This window comes from Acinonyx jubatus, chromosome A1, assembly GCF_027475565.1.
Source record: "Acinonyx jubatus isolate Ajub_Pintada_27869175 chromosome A1, VMU_Ajub_asm_v1.0, whole genome shotgun sequence".
NCBI lineage: Eukaryota > Metazoa > Chordata > Mammalia > Carnivora > Felidae > Acinonyx > Acinonyx jubatus.
This window is the reverse complement of record NC_069380.1, coordinates 116,076,331-116,089,623: the sequence shown is the minus strand read 5'-3', so window position 1 is coordinate 116,089,623 and position 13,293 is coordinate 116,076,331. Positions and strand designations below refer to the sequence as shown.

Sequence of the window (13,293 nt, the reverse complement as noted above, 5' to 3'; positions counted from 1 at the left end):
TCAGTGACTTCCAATCTGAGTTAGAAAGAATACTGATATTCATGTAACACTATCATATTTCATTACCTTTGCCCACATTAAATCTTGTTTACTCCTCTCTCCAGGGAGCTATTTGTTTGCTTTTTACTGTAAAAGCTTTGAAAGATATGGGACACTATCCAAGAGAGGGAAATAGTCTTGGATCTTAATAATCGTTTGCTAGTTGTAATTGTAGTTATTAGTCTTTTCTTCCAGGTGATTATGCCTCCACCACGGTATCTCTTTCTAGTAACCAAATGGATTCTGACTCTTTGCTCCTTTATCCCCAACCTTTAGTTTTCTGATCCAAACCCACAAATTTGGGAAGAAAACTGATAAAATGATAGAAACAGGAAGAAAATGTTGCTTTGGGACCTAGAGGATTGAGATGTGGAGAGTTCTAAGCAGAATTAAAATAGTGACTCATCTCTTCCTACCTATTTCTAGCAAGGCAGGTGCTTCTGGACTGTCCTTTCCAGTGACTTATGGGCTGTCAGTAACTGCCTTCTTTTTTTTTTTTTTTAATTTATTTTTTTAATCTGGTGAACATCTGTTTTTCCAGAAATGTAGAATTAATGGTAGTGAGGACCCTCCCCCTCGTGATTAAAGAAACATTTCCTTATGTTTGTTTAGGATAGTAACTGACACTCTAGTTAGAGAGCTTTCCTTCTAAGAATTAAATTCTGGGGCTTATAATCCTTTTTTATTATAAACATACATATATCTGTTATTGTTGTTTTGCTCTTGTTTCCATGGGTACTGTTTGACCTTCCTCACCCACATTCTAGCTATTCCTGCTGATGTATTGAACTCTGTGGCTTGTAATGTTTTTCAGGTCCTTAAATAGAATTTTGTTTGTGCTTTTGTTTTACCTAATACCTGCGTGTTTCACAAGTGAAAGGAATTGAAGTTGAGATACCTGAGGAAACTTAACTTTTTTTCACCTGTGTTTTGGAATGTCCATGGACTCTTGTGTATGCTGGGTGGATTTGGCTCAGAGTTTTTGGTATTTGCTTTACAGAGGGTGGAGCCGAACCAAGTTCTCTTTTTCTTTCTGAGGTGTTGGTGTTAACTCTTAACCGGCTGAAATGTTTAAAAAAAAGAGAGAGAGAGAGAGAGAGAGAAAGAAAAAAAATTGTGTAGCGCTGGTAGTGAGTAGAATTGCATTCAGAGCTAGGGGATTGGAAAGTTTCCAGAAAAGTAGTGCTACTTAACCCCTTTCTTGCCAACTGTAACTTACCTCAAGGCATCAGAATATTCTCTCATTGTTCTTTTTATGAGAACTCTGTGACAGTGAGAGACCAGGAGGGGCATTGCAATCCACTTGTCTTTGTGTCTGTGTGTATATGTGGGTGCGTGGAGGGGGAAAAATTGCTGGTGTGTTTTTGTTACCCATGGCTTAGTTTTTTGAACTACAAGCTAAAAGAACTGTTTTGCCTGCTCCACCTTTGCTAGAGTGTGTTCTCTGGAATCCCATTAAGAATATACTTGATAAGTCTCCCTTTCTCTCTGCCCCTCTCCCTGCTTGTGTGCTCTCTCTCTCCTTCAAAAATACATAAACATTAAAAAAATAATAATTTAAAAAAGGGCACCTGGTTGGCTCAGTCGGTTGGGCATCCAACTTCGGCTCAGATCCTGATCTCCCTGTCTGTGGGTTTGAGCCCCGTGTCAGGCTCTGTGCTGACAGCTCAGAGCCAGGAGCCTGCTTTGGATTCTGTGTCTCCCTTTCTCTCTGCCCCTGTCTCTGCTCATGCGCTCTCTCTCTCTCTCTCTCCTTCAAAAATAAACATTAAAAAAAAAAAAAAAAAGAATGTACTTTATAAAACTCCACTGGTTTGGACTTAGTGTGCCTGAAGGTTATTTGTTTGCATTTGAGGAGTTTCTCATCTCTTTAAGCTGCTGCATACCTTTCCAGGCTTATGCAGGTTCTAAGTACAGATCAAGTGAATGGAAGGCAGAGCTTACATATTGGCAAAGATACTGTTATCCTCTGAGACATCTTGGGTGGAAAGCAGATGGAGTTGAAGTTTAAAAAGTGGTTGGGAATCACCTTTTAAAAACATTGGGTTGTTAGAGATGCTGATACTTGTGGCTGAAGCTGGGCTGCCTGGTATTTCCTGATTCTTCGTGAATCTTTCTCCTCCTGGGCCATAAGCATATCCTTTCTCCAGCATTGTTGCAGTTCCTTGCAGAGGTCTTTAGGATGAAGGAAAATAAAAATTCAAAATGAACAGAATGTTTTCTGATTTTTCAGCAGTGATGAATTTGGGTGTCAAATAAACTGCTGGCTGAAATATGTGTAAAGGTAGTAATTACAACCAGGGTGTTGGAGGCTGCAGAGTATTCCTGCATTTTATAAACACCATGTTTTATACAATCAAGAAGTTGATGCATTCTAAGAAGGAATATTACTTCCTGATTCAGCTAGAGGCATAAGTCTGTAAAACGTGAGTTTTAGCTTGGGATTAGAGAGAAAAGAAGATACATAATTTTTAAAATCTTGTTTCATATTAGATGTCAGTGTATTGAATTTCATCAAGTGAGTTTCATGCCTTGTGAAAAACAAAGTGATAGTGAAAGTATAAATGTTTGGTTGTAGATCCCTGTCCGTCCGTCCATAAGGAGAGCAATCAAAGGTAAAGGATGCCAGGCAGAATTTTAGATAGTAGGGAAGATAGAGAATATGAAAGAAGTGGAGTTGTTTATGCAAATATCTGCTTCTATCTTATTAAGACATTAACTTTGATCCAGAAAGTTGCAGAAAACGGAGAGCTTTATACTAAAGTCATGTGATCTTTTTTTTTTTTTTTTAAAGATGATAAAGGGATTACTTATTTTGGAAAGAGAGCCTACAGGAATGTTTGTGAGATGTTTGAGATGACAGAATGATACCTTAAAAATTGCTGCCCTTTTTCCTGCCTTGTTTTTAAAGAGGTAGCCCAAGGATCCACTTGATCATGTTACATTTACTTGTCTCAAAGGAAATCCTCCCTGACAAGAGGTCAGACCGAGGGAATCGCTCAGAATTAAAATCTCTGCCTTGAGAGAGTTGGTAAATGTTCGGATACTTTTATTAAAAAAAAAAAAAAGCTGAAAATTTTATGACATGTAAATTATATTTATTATAAAACCTAAGAAAATAGTTATAAGTGAGAAATGATTTGTTTGTTGATGCGCATATGGGTCAGAATAGACTAATTTTATTTCCTGTATGGTAGAATAACCTTTTGCTATCCCATGGGGCTCTCCATTTTATAAATGGATTGCCAAGTTATTCTTGGAGAGTATTAACATTTTCAGTGAAATGTAATGGAGGTTTTCAAGATAAGGTTATACCACATAAGATTTAGAAGAACAGGTTAAAATCATGTTTATTACCAAGAAATAGTAGTAATTGTAGAGAAAAGGTTTGTGTGTTCAGATAGTATGTTTTTCCCATTTTATGTCTCATTTGAAATCATTCATGACTACAAAAAGCATTCCTATTTGAAACAAGCTACGTGTTGTATTACTTAAGTGTTTTTCTTTATTTTGTTGCCCTTCCTCTTACTTTTGTTTGAAAGCCTTAGGAAAGAATTTACCTCTTGCTAATGAGCAAAGCAGCCTTGAGTATTTGCCCCTAGTTAGGGTTAAGGAAGACAAAGGCAAGCCTCCTCTCCCCTTGCCCAGTTAATATCCTCCCCTCCTTCTTTGTTTTTATTCCCTATCTGCTTCTGTAGGGGCAGGGCCCAGTTCCCTGGGCAGCCAGGCTTTTGATGAATCAGGAGTGGTAAAAGCTGTTAATACTAAAATTTCATAAAGCTTCAAAGCTAAAATTGAAAAAGAAAGAATGTTTAGACACTGGGAACATATTTTACTTCATTTTACACCTCTCTTTTTCCTTTCTCTCTTCTTTCTTTCTCCCTTCCTTCCTTCCCCCCACAACCCCCTCCAAACATTCTATTAGAACCAAGGAACCCTTTTTAATAAAGTCAAAGAATTACTGGAAAAGAGAAGTATTAGGACCAGTGTTTCAATGAATTTTACCACCTATTACAGGATAACTAGGTGTATCATTGCTGTTTCAGCTCTGAGATTCTTCCATTCATTATTAAAACTTGCTATGAAGGGTAGCCTTAAAATTTTAGTGTTGGAAGGGACTTTAAATGTCATCAAGCCCAAACACCCACTCAGTGCAGTAGTCTCTTCTTACATTTGAAGTTTGGAAACATGGGGGGACCATGGGGTGGATGTTGGATAAATGAATGCAGAAGAAGCACAAATTTTGGATTCTATGTATCCTTTAGTAAATTTCAGGATCTTGGAATAGCTAGAGTAGTGGAAAGATTTTATAAAGAGAACGGATATACTAGAAGCTCTGTAATTGAGAGGGAAAAGATTGAAGAAACTGCTGTGTGTTGCCTGGCTCTCTGACAATCATAGTTTCAATTTGTCCTATAAATATTTGCTTAAATTTCTTTACTCTGAGAATGGGGATGGAACAGATAAGGGGACACAAAGGAGAATAAGTATAACGGAGCTGAATTAAGAGAAACACCTGGCATTCTTACGTGGAAGCATTCTTATATGGAAGATGGGATATTCCATCCTTGGTGGTGGTTAAGTGGTCCTTAGTCTAGGTGGTAGCGAAGTTGACATTTTAAGGTAGTAGGTAGAGGTAGAATTGATGGTGTTCTGGATTTTTGATTCTGTGATTTATTCCCTGTTTTAGAAATACTGCTGTGTGAAAGCATAGAGTTTGCATTTTCTTCTAAGATTTAAGGATCTAACAGAAGATAATTTATAAACTGTCTTTAATCCTGCAGGTCACAGAAGACCAAGGAGTATACCTTGGTATTGGGCTTATATCTCAGAAAAAGCTGCCTTATGTTTAATTTTTTTTTTAAGTTTATTTATTTTTGAGGGGAGGTGGGAACAGAGGATCTGGAGCTGGTTCCATGCTAACTGCAGAGAGCCCGATGCAGGGCTACAACGTACAAACCGTGAGATCATGACCTGAGCTGGTTGAATGCTTACCTAGCTGATCCTCCCTGGCACCCCTATGTTTGACTTTTTAAAAAAGCACCAAACTGCTTTCCAAAGTGAGTGTACCATTTTACATCCCCACAAGCAATATAGGAGTTCTAGTTCCTTGCTGACACTTGGTATGATCAGTCTTAAATTAGCCATTTCAGTGAGTATGTGATGGTACTTCAGTGTGACTTTAATTTGCATTTGTGTAATGATGTTGAGCATCTTTTCAACTATTTATTTGCTATTTATGTATCTTCACTGAAGTGTCTGTTTGAATTTTTTCCCATTAAAAATTTTTTTTTTTATGTTTATTTTAGAGGAAGAGAGAGAGTGCAAGTGGGGAGGGACAGAGAGACAGGATTGGAAGCAGGGTCCATGTTAACAGCAGAAAGCCCAATGTGGACTTGAACCCATGAACCGTGAGTTCATGACCTGAGCCAAAGTCAGACGCACAACTGACTGAGCCACCCAGCTCTCCCTAAAATTTTTTATTATTATAGTCTATATGCAAGTAATTTGTTGGATATGTGTTTTGCAGATACATCTTTCTCCTATGATTTGCCTTTTCATTTTTTTTTAACACTGTGGTATGAAAAAAAAAGTATTTAACTTTGATGAAGTCCAATTTTTAACTTTTTGCTTTTTGTGTCATTTCAAAAATCTGTGCTAAAATCAGAGCCCATAAGATTTTCTTCTTGTTTTCTTTTAAAAATTTTATAGATGTAGCTCTTAAGTTCTCTTTTCCTCTATGGGTATGTTAATTATATCCTGCTCATGCTTTTGGGGGGTATATTTTCACTTGTAGGCAAAGACAGAACCTTTCTGATACTCAGGATTGGGGACCTTTGAGATTCCATTTATCCTGGAGTCATTTTCATCTTAATATGTGGTGGTAGAAAGCTTTTGTTCTCCTGTATGTCCTGTGCTACAGGGTGTATAGTGCCATTCTTCTATCTAAAAATATTAAAGAATGTTTAGCATCTTTTTTTTTTAAGTTTTAATTTATTTATTCATTTAAGTAATCTTTACACCCAACATGGGGCTCAAACTCACGACCCCAAGATGAAGAGTCAGATGCTCTTCCGACTGAGTCAGCCAGGCACTCCACTGTTCATCTTGATAGTAGGAAGATGAATTCATTCCAGACTGGAAGGACAGGGAGTAATAGTAACAACAACAGTAGCAGTAGTAATAAGGTTTGTTGCATACTTATACACCCCTAGCACTGTGCTAAAGAGCTTTAGATTCGTTATCTCATTAATCTCTAACTCAATCTTATAAAATAAGTACTGTTGTTATTCCAATTTTATAGGTAATTAAACAGACTCAGATCAAGAAACCTGATTTAGCTTGAAAAACTAGGATTCAGACTGAGGTCTGGCTTATTAAAAAAAAAATTTATTCACCACTTTGTGCTGACATTTTACAAGTGTCCAGTTTTTGCACCTTTAGTATAAAAGAGTATTAACTGCTAGGAATTTACTAGAAAATGTTGGTGGCATCTCTTTAGTCATTTGATGACTGTAGTCTATTAAAACTGGGCTCTCCTCCCGTTCATTTGGTGGGAAAGAAGTACTGGGTCTAGATGGACCAAGTGCAGTGGCTAAATGGCTAACTGCTTTTTGCATTTAGTGATTTAAACTTTGAAATCATTGCAAGAATTACAATTAAACCTTTCTTAGACATGAAGAAGTAGCTATTTCAGTGCATCACAACCAATATTTCCTCTGGCTCATGAGTTATTAAGAAGTTGCCAGTTATTATTTTTTTATTTTAATTTTTTTAAATGTTTTATTTATTTTTGAGAGAGAGAGAGAAAGAGTGAGCAAGCAAGCAAGCAGGTGAGGGGCAGAGAGAGAGGGAGATACAGAATCTGAAGCAGGCTCCAGGCTCTGAGCTGTCAGCACAGAGCCGGACATGGGGCTCGAACTCACAAACTGAGATCATGACCTGAGCTGAAGACACTTAACCTACTGAGCGACCCAGGCACCCCACCAGTTGTTATTTTTAAAGGCAACCTTCTGTGTAAATGAAGTAGCTCTAACAGCATCAGCTATCAGTTGTATGAGTTGTTTAAATTGATTAAAGCAGCAAGTAGTGGTGACAAATGGGAAGGAGGAAGCTGTTGCTAGACTGCTTCCCATAGTTACCTTTTCTATATTTTAGAATAAGCATGTAGTATTCTTAAAATCCTCTCTCTGTAGCCCTGAAACTTGACTGTAAGGATTGCGAATGGTTAATATCTCCAGGATCTCTTCTGAGAGTCTGGGGCCTGCTGATGTTTGTTCTTTAGACCTGGCAGTTATTTGCCTGTGGTTAATAATTAAAACATCGCCACCAAGATCCAGGTACCTGGAACTAGGATTTTCTGTATGACTGCTGGCAAAGAGTAGAGAATAGAGTTTCTCTTATTTGTTTGAATTCGCATGGATCTACTCTGGATCCAAAAGGCTAAAGATCAACAAGTCATGTGGTTGCCCTATCAGGTTCAGTCCTTGCTTTTTAATAGATTGTAATCTCAGTCATGTTAATAGGTGAATGGGTAGGAAAAGCTCAGAGGCTATGAACGTAAGAGTTTAAAAGCTGTAGGATTTTAGGGGTGCCTGGGTGGCTCATTCGGTTAAGCATGTGCTCTTGGTTTTGGCTCAGGTCATGCATGATCTCACAGTTCATGGGTTTGAGCCTCATTGGGCTCTGCGCTGGCACTGTGGACCCTGCTTGGGATTCTGTCTCTCCCTCTCTCTCCCTCTCTCTCCCTCTCTAAATAAATAAACATTTTTTTAAAAAAGAGGGATTTCAGAGAAGTGAAGGAATTGAGTGGAAAGATTACTGGACTAAGAGAAGACCTAGGTTTCAGAATCTTAGAATGCTGGAGGTTAAAAGGATGCTAAAAATTATTTCATTCAAACCCTTTATTTTATGCATTAAGAAATGTGAACCTAGAAAAATCTGTCTACATTTATAGCTAGACCTAGGACTAGAACCCCTATCTCCTACTCCCATCGAAGTATTCTTTCCAAATATTCCTGTTTAGTCAGACTTTGCCACAATTAACCCTGTGAACTCTGGGCAAGTCATTCCACTTTTTTTACTCTTTTCTTATAATATTAGAGAGTTAGCATGTAAGATTTCAAAGGTCTGTATTTACATCCCAAATTCTATAATGATCCAGAATAGAATTGTGGACAGTGTTAGTTAACTTCATAGAAGATGGGGGATATGACAGGCCTTGGAAGGAAATACACGGGTTGGTAGAGAAGATTTCATGGTGTGGGGAGCAGTGTGAACAGAGGCTCAGAGGTGCAAGTGTGTGTCTGTGGTAAAGAGAAATGGCCCAGTTATAGCAGTCAAGTATTTATATGGGACATAAATCATTTAAGAAAGGCACACTACTTCATAGAGTTTATTTTATTCCTTTTAAGGGATAAAATAGGTTCTCTTTCTGTAGAAACCTGCAGAAGGCAGGATTGAAAATTAGTGTTTTGTATGTCGCGATGCATGTTGATGCAGTTTTTGGCCATGTGAATGTGTTATGGTGACAGGAAATCAGCATATCCAAGAACATGAATAGATAAGTGTTAAGGTTCCAGCAAATCATATCTGCTACCTCGATGGAATTTAGATAGTTAACTTTGTTTGAGTTACAATCCTTGTCCATTTTAACGCACCCATCTTTTCAGTCTTTAGGAGATAAAGCTAGGTTTAAAAAATATGATTCTCAGCTGGATCTCAAAGCTGTATAGCTAAATAGTGGACTTAGGTAGGAAATGCCATTGTAGGAACAATTAGAACTCTTTAGACCCTACTACTTCTTAAAAGTTGCCTAGTACAGGGGTTCCTGGGTAGCTCAGTTCGTTAAGCGGCTGACTCTTGACTTCAGCTCAGGTCATGATCTCACAGTTGGGTTTGTGAGTTCAAGCCCCACATCAGGCTTTGCACTGACAGTGGGGAGTCTCCTTGGGATTCTCTGTCTCCTGTCTCTGCCTCTCCCCGACTCATGTTTGTGCATTTTCTCTCCCCCCACCCCTGCTCTCTCAAAAATAAATAAACTTAAAAAAAAAAAAAGTTCCTTAGTGCAGTATAGGTTTTGATTGCATGCTTATTTGAAGGGTTCTTTAGTCTTTTGTAAATGAAAATAAACATGTATATATATATATATGGCCTTCCAAGGCCTGTCATGTCCCCCATCTTATAGTATATAATATAGAGAGGAAGGGAAGGAGGTATCTTTTTGGGCGGATCTTATTTCCCATCTTGCTTGTGAGGTGCTTAAGCCCTTTGGTGGTATTTCACTCATGTTAGCAATATCCTTTTATGTATTTTCTTTTAATGTTAGTCTTGGGAATCTTGGGATCATTTTCAAGGTTCTCTGTTTCTATGGTCTAATGTAGGAGATTGACAGAAACCTTAGTCCTCTCTCACCAAGGTAACTGAGGCAGAGAGAAGCTCTAATGTAACTGTACCTGACCAGAAGAACTCTGTTGAGAAAAGTTATTACTATTCTCTAGAGATATAGTATCTTCAGGTTTTGTGTTTAATGAAGGAACATGTCTATAGGACTAAAAATGTCTGCATTATTTTACATACTTCAGGGCTGCCAACTTATATCATAATGAATGGGAGTAGTATTTGGCCCAGTGCTATAGGGATTGTTAACATAACATTTAAAGCAAGTAATTGGTAAGTCCCTATATTATTTTAATCTATTAGTATCATGGTCTTTCAGGGCTACAGAAAGGTTTACACAGAGTGTTAAGAAAACAAGACAAAGAGGAGTCTTCTAAGTCCTCAGGAAATGTCTAAGTCTTCACAAAAAGTGCTAGTGACCTTTTTGTTTTGTTTTGTTTTTGTTTGTTTCTTACACTCTTATACTCCTACATAGCTATTCTTCAGTTTCTTCATTTGGCCATAGCAGCAAAGTAGATTGAGACTGTTCTAAAATTATTTCATCATATTTGCATGGGACCTCCAGAGATAATTTTAGTTTTGTTAGTTTTTTGTGAAAGATGTGTGTTGGGTTCCCCAGGCATAAAGGCCTCTAGTGATTTCTTGATTCTTGTATTTTAGAAAGATGGGAGTTGGCCTTAGTTGGCAGCTCTTTGCATCCGCCAGGGCTTATTCGTTACTTACTTCTAGGCCCATGGGTGACGTCTGTTTCCTGTGATTGAAACCACAAGAAGAAGTGGTGAGAAGCCACTGTAGGATATGTACTATCAGGCAAGTAGCAGGCATGGAGCTGCCCTCAAAAAGAGCAGTAGTAACTAAGCACAGTCTTTAAGGTCTCCAGAGACCCTAGAAATATTCTGACCTAGCTTCCTCATCTTAACATGAGGAGGCCGGTGAGGTCTGGAGGTATTAATTTGCTCAAGGTCATGTAATTAGGTGAGCTAGCTTTTAGACTATTCATTATTCTTTCTCACATTGCTTTGTCATCCCTAATTTTTCTTCTTCTTTTTTAATGTTTATTTATTTTTGAGAGTGAGTGGGGGAGGTGCAGAGAGAGGGGAGACAGAGGATCCAAAGCGGGCTCTGCGCTGACAGCAGAGAACCTGATGCTGGGATTGAACTCAGAAACTGTGAGATCATGACCTGAGCTGAAGTGCAAGGCTTAACTGACTGAGCCACCCAGGTGCCCCTTTCATCCCTAACTTTTCTCATTGTGTCCTGCCAGAGTGTTTCCTTAAGCAAAGTATGACTAGAGAAGAGTAAATACTGGTGGGCATTTTGAATATGGGAATTGGATGATGTTACTTTGCTTTTAGGTGCTGTGCCATGATTGTTTTTATGCTTTTTTTTGAAAAAACATGTATTTTCAAAATAACAGTATCTAAACCCCAAATTTCTACTTTTCATTTTTATTTCACTTAGTATTTGAATATTCTAGTTATTATGTCTATGCACATGTTTTTGCAAAGTTGCAATTATAGTTGACACAGGTTTTCTGCTTTTAAAACAATGTATCATAAACATTTTCTAGCTTTCTAATCTAAAAAATGTTACTTTTATTTGAAATGGAAATGTATATTTTATTATAAAAGTGAAACACATATTTCTAAGAAAATATAGATGTGTGTAAAAATAAAGTAAAACAACCCCCTACCTTGTTTTCCAGAAATTATAGTTATTTTAAAGTAGAACCAAAAAGAAAAAAAAATGATACATGGTAGTTTCTTTGTAGCCTAAGTACTTTGGCCTGAAATTCTGTATTTGTGTTAGAACATAGTTCCACACGAGTACAATTGCTCCAAGTATCAGAAGTACCCTATTTTAACTTTTGCTTGTATTTCTGGTGTTAGAGGAGTAATGAGATTTCGCCTCCTGCTCTCCTGCCCCCCTCCCCTGCAAGATTTTTTCAAAATCAGATCTTATTCTAAATTTGTAGGGGCCCAGAAAATGTTTACTTGGTTTCATAAGATCAAGTCTGGCTTTTTGAGTAGTAGTGTAATTTTTGGATCGGTTAAGCTATTATCAATAGGCTATGATTATTTCTGTGTATTTAGGAATGACGTGAGGACAGAAAAAAAAAAGGTGTAACCATCGTTTAGAAATGAAGGACTTGAGAATGGGATTTAAAATAAGGTGGCTTCATACTTGGTGCCTGTATGTAGAAGTAATATCAGCTGCAGGAACTTCCTGTCAGCCAGGCCTTGGGTGTGTCATACATGTGCTCACCCTTGAGGAAGAGTAGATGTCCTGCTACTCACATCACAACATGGGAGGAGAAGACAGTTGCTACGGAGATTGGGAAACAGCATTCCTGAGTCACTGACTATTTCCAAATGAATGGACAACACCCCCCTTTTAAAGGAGCAATTACAATCTAAGCTCAGGCAGTAAAGAGAGAGACCCAGTAAGAAAGTGAAGTATTTGGAACTGGAGAAATGTGTTGAAATTTTAGAAAAACAGGTTAACATTATTGTTTTCTAATCAGGTTTCCCCCATCATCTAAAAGTTGAGTGTTCCTATGAAAACTTTCATAAGCCAAAATGGCATAAAGCAAAGAAGCACTTACCATTAATTTATAGGGAAGATTTTTCGAGCATTCCTAAAAATAACCTCTCTTAGGCTTTTCTGATACCTCAGGTCACATCTTGCTAACGGATGCACAAAACAAATGGAGATTAAACATGGATGCTTACAGACACCGTTCAAAGCGCTGGTGGCCTGATGCTGAGATGCTGAGTGTGGCTGTGCTCGGGGTGCCCTGCCTCTCTTAAAATGCTTGCTAGAAAACAAACGCTGAATGCTATTTTCACTTTTCACCTTTTTTGGTAAAAGCGAAAATCTCTTTTGGATTTCTTTTGGTTAGCGAAAACAGGTACTTATATAGGTCTTTCATAAAAGCGAAGTGGCCTAATATGAACTTTTGAAAAGTGGGGGATACCTGTGTGCATTCACAAGTTTTATCAGAACCTTAGGATGTTTGAAAGGAAAGACTTGCTTACTGATATCTCACCAGATGACAGACTATATGTACACTTCCTTCCTGACAGCAAAAGAGGTGGTCATGTCTGCCACACATTGTGACACTGGTAGGAAACTAAGACTTCCAGAATCTGAGCACTTTCTCTGTTGGCAGCTTGTTTTCCCAGCCCATGGGTGGTTCACAGTGCACGGGGCTGCCAGTTTGTTTGGATGGGCTTGTAGGAGGAATGCTATGTTCCCAGCCTGGCTTCCACCTGTCTGCTGAGCTGGAATAGTGAAACCTGAGTGGACTTGCCTTCTTTTCTCCAGGCTATCAGCTATCTAGGATGCAGGCTATGCCAGTCCCAGGCTTCAAAATGAGCTAAGCAGTAGGCAGAATGTTGCCTTCTCCTTTTCCCCAAGAGGCTTGCCTTCTTGAACTAACAAGAGGACTATTAGAATGCATTTTGGACCTGTCAGAGGACTGAATCCTAATGTTAAAGATAGTTTTTCCCTCATTTTAATCACAGTTGGGTGAAAGCAGACCCTGATTTAGACAGTTGTGGGGATATTGAGTTGGTTGCTTTGCATTTGTAGGTAAATTGCTTCAAATTTCTAACTAAATTAATGAAACAGGGAATGATTAGTTACCCAGTACTCTTTTTAGGACAATTCTAACTTGTGCTTGACTGGTGCTACTGCCTGGAATCTTTTAGGGCTCCCTGGGTAGTATCACTAAAAAGATACTGCTTCTGGAAGACAGGGGTAGATTGAAAGAATGGTCTTAATTAGGAATACAAGATCTTGGACTCTCCTGTGTTCCTTTTGTTTCTTGTATGAATTTTAACAAGTTACCTG

At 38.2% G+C, this 13,293-nt stretch overlaps 1 protein-coding gene across 5 annotated transcripts in view; it reads left to right on the top strand.

The window, feature by feature from the left end:
• The window catches only part of DIAPH1 (diaphanous related formin 1), a 102,842-nt gene that overhangs the window by 1,205 nt on the left and 88,344 nt on the right, over positions 1-13,293 (top strand). The gene's annotated exons all lie outside the window — the stretch shown is intronic.